Raw genomic sequence first — 12,429 nt, forward strand, 5'->3', positions numbered from 1 at the left:
GTTTGTAATCATTACACTGATCCAAAATAAATAGTTTGTCTGGGGCCCTTGAGGGGAAGAAGCACAGGCAATGGTGAGAGGCCTTCCTCAAAATGGTGAAAAGGAGACAAGGACAGTGACCCCCCCAGTACCTGCTCCCCTTTCCCTCAGCCTGCCCTTCTCCTCTCACTCACTGCCACAAAAGATGGGCCCTACATTGGAGATGGGGAGGAATTACCTTCCACTAATATCAAAACATCTCTAGAAGAGATTATATCCCAGTGGGAAAGATAACTTGGCAGTTCTGCAAAAGACTTGAATATCTGGGGCTCTGAGGTCCCAGGTTCAATCCCTTGTACCATCATCAACCAGAAAGAAGGAGTAGAGAGAGAAAGAAGAGTAGGAGAAAAGGAAGGAGGAGGAGGAGTTCTCATGATAACAATTACCCATGATAACAATTACCCATGATAACAATTTATTAATTGGTTGTTTAGAATGTTTGGGGCTGGGGAGATAGTACAGTGGTTCTGAAAATGACTTTCATTTCCTTTTATGTTCCAGTTTGATCCACAGCTCAACTATAACCTTGACCTAAGTCTTGGGAAAAAAAAAGTTTGGCATATTGATGCTTTGATAGTATCTGAAGGGATAGGCTCCATCTGTTATTGGCAAGTTTTTCACATTCTCAGTCAGGCACATGTTAATTTTCCCCACTGACAAATGAAAATAAGATGAAAGATCATCAGCATTTCCCAGGCTAGCTGTTAACCTCAAGGGCCCTGGGATAGAGGCTCTGCTCCTGGGTGTTAAGTAGAGCCAGAGGGCTGAGGAGAGGGGACAGGTGCCCTCTGGGAGGATGGTCTGGGCAGGTTCCCAGCTGGATGTCTTACACTGTATAGTACCCATTACTCATGACTCTTCAGATCCATTCTTAACTGTCCATGCATTTACCCAAGATTCTTCAGTTCTGTTCTTGACTGACAACTCCATAATTTTGGGATGCAAAGTCACTCGCCCTGTTTCCAACTTGTTATTTCCAAAGAGAAATGTGCTACCCCTTCTTCCACCCAGGTTTTCCCACCCTCCACAAAAGGAAAATAAGGATCTCTTGAGTAGAGGCAGACCAAAGCACTGTTGGTAGACATTTAACAGGCAACACAACTGTCCCCACACTAAACCCAGATTTCTATCCTTCATGGAGCTCCATTGGCAATCCCCATATATTTTCATGAAGCTCTATAGACCCCCAGATCAGAGGGAGGAAACTGGGAGAGGAGGGAACTTGCAACCCCAGAGGGCAATTACTTGTCAAAAGCCTTGGCATCTTCATCTCGCTACTGCTTCTGCACATCTTCATCCCATTCTTTCTGTAGGCTTAAATTTATTTTGTTCCTTCAATCGTGTTATGCACACCTTCCTGCTAAATACCTGGAGGGAAGGCAAGAGTCTGACTCCATCCACTACCACCACCGTTCTAAAGTCCTTGTACCCTTCGATTCAGTAGGAAATCTGGTTTTGCTCTCACTCTTTGAAACAGGAGGTAAAAGCAGAGGCCAGGTGGTGGTGCAACTACTTGAAGTGTACACATTGCAGTGTGCAAGAACCCAGGTTCAAGCCTCAGTTCCTCAGCTTCAGGATGGAAGTGCAGCAGGTATCTCTCTACCTTTCTCCCTATCTCTATCCAAAATAAATAAATAAAAGTAAAAGGGAAGAATGAAAGAAAAAGAGTCAATAGCATGAGCAAATACAAAGAACCCTAGCTTTCAGATAACTGAGGAGTCCAGGACTGCTTGCTTTCAGCAAAGACCCTCTTCTGGTCAATCCATCCTCACCTAAAAGCTGTTCATTTCTTTTAACTGGTCTAAAAACTTGTTGGGGCTCATGTTGGGTGGATCCAGCCAGGAAGTAAGATTACCGTTCCTCTCTCACCAGTTCTAGTGACTGCGTGATAAAGAAAAGTATAGATGTATAATTATAGAAGTAATAGTCAATCCATATCTATAATCTTAGGAGAACAAGTAAAATTTTTCAATGGAAGGAATGTGGAAACAGAACTTTGGTGGTGGGAAAGGTGCGGAATTATATCCTTGTTACCTTATAAGTTTGTAGATCTATACGAATAAAATAAAAATAAAATTATGTCACGCTGGATTAGAAAAAGAAAAAGGGCTCAGGGAGCATCTTGGTACAAACACTTGTTTTATTTGAGGGTGGGCTTGAGTATATATAGAAAGTTAAACAAAGAACATTTTTCAAATACGTCTGAAATTACAGGTTTTTAAAGGTCAGCTTGCCCTTATGTTAGGGGGCTAGTATGACAAGAATTGATGTGATACATAAAGGTCAAGACAACTATTCCTCCAAAATTCAGTCAAGTTAATTATCCAAAGGCATTTGAGAGAAGCATAGGGGTTTAACCAGTAAGGTGAGATAGAGAGAAGAGAATCAAGGCTTGATGTAAACCATGGATATCCAAAACCATCAGGAAATGGAGTTTTGGGGTTTTCTCTGTCTGGTGTTGGGGAGGTATATGATAGAGTGTTTTCTCCTCTGTGATTAAATGGTGAAGTGGATGTGTGAACTTTGAGTGAGTATGTGAACTTTGAATGAACCTTAAATCAGGCAGCCATGTGGTCTGCTGCTAGCAGGGAGAAACTGTAAAATTTCTGCGAGCTTGAGAGTCTAACAAGAAGAAACTGAGTCTGGGAGACTTTTCCATATTGGCTCATCTCTTTGATGAGAGAGGCTAACAAGTGGGGTGTCTTTCCAGACCTCCATCCAATGATGGGAGAGCTTCCCTAAGCTCTACCAAGCTTTCATATAGTCCCACAAAAACTCATATCATAGGGTGGATTGTGGCATGCAACAGCCTCAGAGGTGACTGGGGAGAGTGAGATGAGAAAGCAGGGTGGGGTGAGCAAGGGCCAGTCATGAACTCTCCATGTGTCCACCCATGTTTCTAGTAAGGTGTCAAGGGGGAGCGGGGAGGAGAGGGAGGAAAGGGAGAAGAGTATTGTTGTGGGGAAGGAAGGCCCAGGCCCCTTACTTTTCTTGGTTTTTCTGTAGCATGTGTTTGCCTTTTTGACGACTTTTAATGTGGCTCAGGATAGTCTTTCTTTTGTCACCTGTAGTGTCTTCTATCTGCTCTTTCATACAATCTATGTTTCACTGCCATTTCTCACCTCCAGGGTCATCTCATTCATCCCAAAGATGGTGAAGGTGCTCATGGGCTCATATACAGGAAGTCTGTAAGGTCTGTGTTTCAGCTGGAACAGAGAGAGACACAGTGAAGGATGCAGGATTGGGGTACACTGACAGACCCACTATTTATAGGAAGGAGTCAGGGCATCCTAAACTCACATGAGGAAACCAGGTGGGTTTGTGGGTGCCCAGTATTCTACCCTCCACACAAGAATTTTTTTTATTTACTGGGGGATTAATGTTATACAATCAACAGTAAATGCAATAGTTTGTACATGCATAACATTTCCCTGTTTTCCATAAAACAATACAACCCCCACTGGTTCCTGTGTCATCTTTTTTGGGCCTGATCCACACACACACACACACACACACACACACACACACACACACATACACACACACCCAGATCTTTTACTATTGTGCAGTACACCAATTCCAGCACAGGTTCTACTTGTGTTTTCCCTTCTGATCTTCTTTTTTGCAAGGCTAGCATAGCAGTACCTCTTCCTGAATGCGTAATCTCTAGGTTGGAGAGAACTCTACTGAAGCGTGCCTGGGCTGCTACTCATTCAGCGACTTGAAGGACTCAAGTCAGACACTTGTCGGTGAGGCAATGCAATATATTTATTGACCAGAGAGCCCAGGTTTTTAAAGGGCAGACCCGGAAGTGGCAACTCGGAAACGGAAATGGCTATGAAAGGGGTGGAGAAAGGCAAAAGGGACTGGAAAGGTAGGAACGTCCCTTAGCAACTGTTGTGAAAGTTTTATCTGGTAGGAGTAATGCTACCATGCAGGCTGGAAGGGTCTTGAGAGTTGAAAGAAAATAGATCTAAGGAATGGAATGGGTGGGGATCTTTCAGCCAAAACAATGATTATGTAGAGAGGCCATAGTATCAGGAATTCAGGGTGGAACAGGTGGAGCTGGCTTAATGTTTTGAGGAATGCCAGGTTCCTGGAGGCAGAAAAATGCAGGGTGCTTTGTGAGGCTCCTCGCAATTTCCCAACATCACCCCTTTTCTTTTTATCTAATGGCCATAGTATCAGTATGGCCATAGTCTGCTAAGATGGGGCAAACCTTAGGGCTCACTCCTGTCCCTTCTTGCTCAACCTCTTGGTAGAGAGAGATTGACAGTATAGATGTACTCCTCATATCAAGCCAACCTCCTCATATCATGCCAAGCTCAACCACATCCTCATAATTTTCTGACATCTCTCCCTTTCATTTTATCTAATGGTCATATTTAAATGGGTCAATGTTGTAAAAGACTCCATTTCTCTCAGAGGAATAGCAGTGTAGGGGTGAACAGAAACCTTTTGTGTAGAAACCTGAATGATATAGTGCAGGTGTTTTTAAAAGAACTGGGTTAAGACAGGGAGTGATAAGTAAGAGTAGCAAGGGCCAGTGTGATGCTGAGGGGAGGCCTGGTAGGTGGAGAGGGGCTGCCTAGTGGGTGGAAGAAGCGCTTCCTGTTAGGTGGAGGAGCAGGAGCCTGATAGGCCAAGGGGCGAGAGGGGTGATCTGGCATTGCAGGGTCCTGAGACAGCTGGCTGTAAATTGCATGGACTGCTACAGTTGGTCCTCGAGAAGAATAGCAGAGTAAAGGGAGTTTCTAAGAGCTCCACCAGCAAATCTGATAGAATTGTCAGTCCATTTGCTGCTATTATCTTTTCTGATGTATGAAATTTTCACAGGAGTGAAGTGGTATCTCCTTGTTGTCTTTATTTGCAGTTCTCTGACAATCAGAGATTTGGAGCATTTTTTCATGTGTTTCTCAGCCTTTTGGATCTCTTCTGTGGTGAATATTCTGTCCATGTCCTCCCCCCATTTTTGGAGGGGGTTGTTTGTTTTCTTATTGTTGATTTTTGCAAGCTATTTATATATGTTGGTTATTGAACTCTTGTCTGCACAACTTGTAATAGCCAAAACCTGGAAGCAACCCAGGTTTCCATAAACAGATGAGTGGCTGAACAAGTTGTGGTATATATACACAATGGAATACTACTCAGCTCTGAAAAATGGTGACTTCACCGTTTTCAGCCTATCTTGGATGGACCTTGGAATAATCATGTTGAGTGAAATAAGTCAGAAACAGAAGGATGAATATGGGATGACCCCCTCTCAGGCAGAAGTTGAAAAACAAGATCAGAAAAGAAAACAGAAGTAGAACCTGAAATGGAATTGGCATATCACACAAAAGTGAAAGACTCTGGGTTGGGTGGGTGGGGAGAATACAGGTCCAGGAAGGATTCAGAGGACCTAGTGGGGGTTGTATTGTTATATGGGAAACTGGGGAATGTTATACATGTACAAACTATTGTACTTACTGTTGAATGTAAAACATTAATTCCCCAATTAAAAAAATAAAAGTAAAAAAAAAAAAAAAAAAAAGAAGTGTCTGTCCATTGCCATCAACCAGGGGAAGAAACACCACACATCTTAACTTGGAGGGGGAAGACAGACACTGGAATTTTGTTTTTCTTTAGAGAGTGTGCTGAAACTGCCAAAAGGTGACAGGTGATGCAGAAGCAGGAAGGGCAGACAGTGATGGGCAAGAGAAGGGCAGTAGGAAAGTTTTGTCCTTGGACTCTGTGAATCAGGTTCTTCAGATTGGGCCAGGTCACATCATGGGTTGCGGGGTATTGTAGTTGTGCCATATATTTTTTGTTGTTGTTGTTGTCGTCATTGTTGGATGGGACAGAGAGAAATGGAGAGAGGAGGGAAGACAGAGAGGGGGAGAGAAAGACAGACACCTGCAGACCTGCCTCACCACCTGTGAAGCGACTCCCCTACAGGTGGGGAGCCGGGGGCTCGAATCGGGATCCTTATGCGGGTCCTTGTGCTTTGCGCCCGTGCGACTAGCAAGCTGCACTACTGCCTGACTCCCAGTTGGACCATCTTGTGGACAATGTCAGAGGGCAGAGTCCAAATGGTCTTGGGGATTCCGTATGAGCTGCTGGTTCTTCATGTGAAGGCTTGACATAGCTGTAAGCATTTACTTGTGAAGAATAAAACTTGTACCAAGTTAGAAGTTTACTATAATTGATAACTGGATAATTAGAATTGGTTTAAATATCTTTATAATTTTGGAAGCTCTTTTTTTAGTATGATTTAAGGCTGTTTAAAAAGTTTAAGTGCAATATTAGAACTTGGTTTACTGCTGGGATCTTAGTAATTTGTTTATTAATTACTTGTTTATACTCTCATATTTTAGCTATATCCCGAGGAGAGGAATTGCAGGATCATAGGGTAGGTCCATTTCTAGCCTTCTGGGAGTTCTCCAGACTGTTCTCCACAGATTCTGGACCAATTTACATTCCCAACAGCAGTGCAGGAGGGTTCCTTTGACAGCACAACCACTCCAGCATTCGTTGCTGCTACCTTTTCTGATGTATGACATTCTCCCAGGAGTGACGATAGTATCTGATAGCAGTCTTTATTTGCATTTATCTGACAATTAAACATTTGGAGCACTTTTTCATATGTTTCTTGGCCTTTTGGATCTCTTCTGTGGTGAATATTCTGTCCATGTCTTCTCCCCATTTTGGGATGGGGTTATTTGTTTTCTTGTTGTTGAGTTTGGCAAGCTCTATATATATTCTGGTTATTAGCCTATTGTCTGATGTATGGCATGTAAAGATCTTCTTCCATTCTGTGAGGGGTCTCTTAGTTTGGGCAGTGGTTTCATTTGCTGTGCAGAAGCTTTTTGATTTGATGTAGTCTCATAGGTCTGTTGCTTGCCATATTCTTTGTAATTGGATTCATTTCAGTGAAGATGTCTTTAAAATTTATGCTGAGAAGAGTTTTAAGAGTTCTGCCAATATTTTCCTCTAAGTATCTGACAGCTTCTGGTCTAATATCCAAATCCTTGATCCACTTGGAATTTCCTTTTGTATTTGGTGAAATATAGTGATTCAGTTTCATTCTTCTGCATGGTTCAACCCATTTTTTTTTTTCAAATACCATATATTGAAGAGACTCTGCTTTCCTCATTTCATCGTCTGGGCACCTTTGTTTAAGACTAGATGTCCATAGGTGTGGGGGCTTACTTTTTGGATCTCAATTCTATTCCACTGGTCAGTATGTCTATTCATGTTCCAGGACCAAGCACTTTTGATGACAATAGCCCTATAATACAATTTGAGATCTGGGAGTGTGATGCCTCCTTCCGTTCTTTCTTCTCATGATTGTTTTTGCAATTCAAAGTCTTTTCTGGTTCCAGATAAACATTTGTAGCATTTTTTCTATTCCCTTTAAAAATGTGATTGACATCTTGATTGGAATAGAATTAAATTTGTGTATGGCTCTGGGTAGTATATTCATTTTGATGATGCTAATTCTTCCAACCCATGAACATGGAATATCTTTCCACATCTTTGTGTCTTTTTCAATATCCTTGAGTAGTGACTCATAATTTTCAGTATACAAGTCTTTCACTTCTTTGGTTAGGTTTATTCCTAGATATTTTATTGCTTTTGTTGCTATAGTAAAAGGAATTGACTTCTGGATTTAAACTTCTCCTAACTTAGTGTTTGCATAGAGGAATGCCACTGACTTTTGAATGTTAATTTGGTAGCCTGACACCTTACTGTATTGCATGATAACATCTGAAAGCTTGTTGCATTCCTTAGGTTTTTCTTTTTTTTTTTAGTTTTTTTCTTTTTTTTTAATTTTTTAATATTTATTCCCTTTTGTTGCCCTTGTTTTATTGTTGTAGTTATTATTGTTGTTGTTGTTGTTGGATAGGATAGAGAGAAATGGAGAGAGGAGGGGAAGACAGAGAGGAGGAGAGAAAGATAGACACCTGCAGACCTGCTTCACTGCCTGTAAAGCGACTCCCCTGCAGGTGGGGAGCCAGGGTTCGAACCAGGATCCTTATGCCGGTCCTTGTGCTTTGCGTCACCTGCGCTTAACCCGCTGCGATACAGTCCGACTCCCTAGTTTTTTTCTTTTAATATTTATTTATTCCCCTTTGTTGCCCTTGTTTTATTGTTGTAGTTATTAATGACGTTGTTGTTGAATAGGACAGAGAGAAATGGAGAGAGGAAAGGAAGACAAAAGGGGGGGAGAAAGATAGACACCTGCAGACCTGCTTCACCACCTGTGAAGAGTCTCCGTCTCCCCTGCAGGTGTGGAGCCGTGGACATGAATCGAGATCTGTATGCCGGTTCTTGTCCTTTGTGCCACGTGAGCTTAACCCGCTGCACTACTGCCCAACTCCCTGGTTAGGTTTTTCTATTTATACTCTCATGACTTCCACAAATAGGGAGAGTTTCACTGTTTCTCTTCTAATATGCATGCCTTTAATTCCTTGTTCCTGCCTGATTGCCATAACAAGAACTTCCAACAGTATGTTGAATAGTACTGGTGATAGTGGGCAGATTCCATTGCACTTGATGATGACAGGACTTGGGACCTGGTGGTGTCTCATCTAGAAGAGTACACATTCTGCCATTTGCAAAGACTGAGTTCAAGGTCCTCACCTTCAATGGAGATGTTTGATAAGTAGTAGAACAGTTTTGCAGGTGCCTCTCCTGCTCTCTGTTTCCATCTAGTTCACACATTCTATCAAAGAAAGGACTGCCCAAAATAGTGGAGCATCAGGACACCAAGCCCCACATAATATAGTAGTAAATACAGAAGGAATGAAGGGAGGGAAGGAAAAAGGGAGCAAGGGAGGAAGAGAGAGAGAGACTAGCTTTATGGAGGAAGGAACTACCTCCATTTGGGGGAGTCTTTCTCACAGCAGTTTCTTTCACTGCTCTCCTAACCTGCTCCCTGACCCAAATGCTCAGCCTCAGGCCAAGAGCAACTAAACACTCTCTTTCCTCAGGAAATGGAAATGAGAGATATGTTCATCCCAGGCTGAGCTGTAGGAGAATGGCAGGTATGAGTATAGGGAAGGCTTTTCATGATGGCCTAGCCCTGCTTCCAGTTTGGGACCCCACACTCCTGACCCTGGGTCCTGGGTTCCCAACCTACTGATGATAAACCTACACTGGGATGGGTTCCTGCTTCAGACTGGCCCCTTCTTCCTCTACTAACACCACTGACCACAAAGCCAAAGGCCATGGAGCTGATTGACAACTGTTTCTGGCCACGAAGGCTGTCCTGACGCTAAGCATGGTGGCGATGAAGGGCTGCGTGGAGACCCCAGTTGGCTGGCTGAGATGTGCTGAAGCACTAGCTGTGCTGCCCCAACCTTCCCCACTGGAGTCTCCCTGCAAGTCCACCAAAACTCACTCTTGTTTGAGTTGCAGCAGTTCTACTTGCTCCAAGACTTCCTGGCTTTGTTGCTCTTTCTTGGTCAGTTCACAATTGGCATCTTGTATTAGCAGATTCTGAGAATAGTCTTCTTGTTTTTGTAGAGATGACAGCAGCATTGGTGATCGGTTTTCAAAGATATATAAATTCTAGGATAAAAGAGGGGCAGTTCATTTCTTTGAGTTAAGCAAGAAAACAACTGATAGGCTAGTAAAATAGCTGGCTTTTATAGTGGCTGCTTTGTCATTGGTGAGAATTGGGTTTCAGATCCGTCCCCTCCACACTGAAGGAAGCCTCAGTACTCTGGTTGCATTCTCTATCTATCTAAAAGAAAAAATAATAATGTTTATATGTGCCAATGAAGCAGCTACATGTTGAGCTCACCTGCTCAAATGTGACTCTGAGAAAAACTGATCAGAGGTCATAGTTCTTTTTTTTTTCTTCCCTATGGTGTGTGTGTGTGTGTGTATGTGTGTGTGATCAAACCTCAAGTCCACAGGTGTGCAACCACAGAGTCTTCCACTAAGTTCTACCGCTGGCCCAAAGCCCTGCATGTTGAACAAAGGCAATACTCTGGACTATCTAGTATGTCCAGAATTGTCAGTTTAACTAGATAATGGTTTGAAAATAGGACAATTTAGGCAAATAAAAAAAGAAGCCATAGTGACTAAAAACATGAAAATGATGGTCAAACATCTGAAATGAGTTTTCTTGCACCTTCTGCACCTACAGCTCACCTGAGGGTCTTACTCAGGTGGAGACCTCAGTTCTGGGGGTGCGGGAGGGGCCCAAGATTCTATGGAATGATTTCCCACCCAGAGAGGAAGTGTCACTCTTGTAAAGCCCACTGGCATCCCTTCAATCTTCCCTCCAGAGGGTGGGTTCAAACATTCCCAGACAGGGTTATATGCAAGAGAGAGGCAGAAACAACTCTTATGTAAAAGTGGCATTTCTGGTTCCTGTGTGCTTTCTTTTTTTTTTTTATTATTTTTTAATATTTATTTTATTTATTTATTCCCTTTTGTTGCCCTCTTTGTTTTATTGTTGTAGTTATTATTGTTGTTGTTGGATAGGACAGAGAGAAATGGAGAGAGGTGGGGAAGACAGAGAGGAGGAGAGAAAGATAGACACCTGCAGACCTGCTTCACCGCCAGTGAAGCGACTCCCCTGCAGGTGGGGAGCCGTGGTTCGAACCGGGATACTTATGCCGGTCCTTGTGCTTTGCGCCACCTGCGCTTAACCCGCTGACCTACAGCCCGACTCCCTCCTGTGTGCTTTCACAGCATCTGGGATTCCGAGGTTTTTAGCTGCATTCTTCATGAACTGTTTTTTTTTTTTTTTTTACTGTAGCCCAACATTACAGGGAAAATAAAATAAATAAAAAATTAATGAATAAATAAAACACATTCTGGAAATGTAGTTCTTTTTGTGGACTACTAGTCTTTCTCTCTACAAAGGCTATGTTTCATAGGAGTCCAAATTATGAGCTTTTCTGTTTTTTGATTTTTTTCCTAGCTGAGAAGAGGTTTTTCAGTCAAGGCATTTGTTTTTCAAACGTAAGGTCTGGCTCAAGCAAGCCAAGCAGAATGGCACCTGAAAATGTGTGACTGTCTATGTTCTTCCCTGCACTCATGCAACAGAGTAGAGTAAACCCTCCTTCATGCTCCAAACCCCTCCCCAGTGCATTTATATAAACTGTGAGGAGATCAGAAAGTAGCATCAGCTCCAAAATGTAGTGCATCAAACATGCCTTTAGTCTTTTCCTGGAAACCAGGTCATGACCCAAACTTAATTCTCACATGAAATGCATGATTTGGCACACTGCCAGGCAGACATGCGCGGGACATCTGCAGTGGCCTTGTCTTGTCTGCTGCCCCCGCTACACCACCTCTCAGTCAAAGCATTGCACCACCTGGTTCTTGAACACAGCGTCCTTGTCTTCATTATCTGGTATCTCCATAGAATCTTCTTGGTCTCTGGATCCTTTTTTTTTATGTTTCCTCTCAGCAGTACAGCAGACTGTTGGCCTTGGCACGATGCATGCACCCATAGCACAGCTCCTACAATGACACCAAGGGTCTGCTCTTACCTTTTTCTTTCTTACCTTCAGAATTCTTCCTGTGCTCTCCCAAGACTGGATTACTCCAGGACTGTGTTTGATAAAAAGATGTATGAACAACAATCAGCACAATGCGTTTGATAGGCTGAGACCTCCGGTTGCAGGAGTGGCCACAATTCTGCTTGAAGTTCAGGGTCTATGTCAACTGAGACTCCTTGTTCTCCCAGCCCTATTTGTGTTCAGTGGCAGACACCCCATCCTTTGCTTGTCTTGAGAGACCAGTACCTGTTCTGCTTTCTCAGGATCCTTACAAGTTGTAGTCTCAGAGGTCTTAGGTTCTGTTTTGGTGTTCTTGGATGGACTGTTGTATGCTATAGGAAAACAACAACTATACAATTTCAATCTAGAGTAATGATCATCTTAGAAGCAAATATAGCCAATGGAAGTTGTCTCAGTGGTTCTTTTCTGGGATCTGCATTGCAGAGTTTAGGGATCTATGTGTCTGATAAGCCTGGACTTCAATCCCAGCATGCTTGCTTACAATTGACTTTTGAGCATTACAGACAACACTGTCTCAGGCATAGGAAATGCAGTGAACACACACACACACACACACACACACACACACACACACACACACACACACACACACTCTGCCTGTGGAATTAACATTCTAAAGCAAAGTTACTAAACAAGGTAAGTGAAGTCTCTAGTGTATTTGGAACTGCTGACGACCATGCAGCCCTAGCTTCCTCCTGAGAGACTGTGAGCCCTGGACATCCCTATTGTCCTCATTTTGGAGCACAAATGCTGGGACACTATAGGAAGGCATGAATGGAAATATCTAATATTCCTAAATCAAGATACAACTCAAAGTACATTTAGTATAGTGTGCACTCCCCCCCCCCCCAAAAGAAAAACAGCC

At 42.9% G+C, this 12,429-nt stretch overlaps 1 protein-coding gene and 1 pseudogene across 1 annotated transcript in view; both read left to right on the forward strand.

The window, feature by feature from the left end:
• Positions 1-12,429, forward strand: part of LOC132533722 (polycomb protein EED-like) — a 385,841-nt gene that overhangs the window by 264,511 nt on the left and 108,901 nt on the right.
• The window catches only part of LOC132533990 (polycomb protein EED-like), a 474,032-nt pseudogene that overhangs the window by 124,934 nt on the left and 336,669 nt on the right, over positions 1-12,429 (forward strand).

This window comes from Erinaceus europaeus, chromosome 17 (assembly GCF_950295315.1).
Source record: "Erinaceus europaeus chromosome 17, mEriEur2.1, whole genome shotgun sequence".
NCBI lineage: Eukaryota > Metazoa > Chordata > Mammalia > Eulipotyphla > Erinaceidae > Erinaceus > Erinaceus europaeus.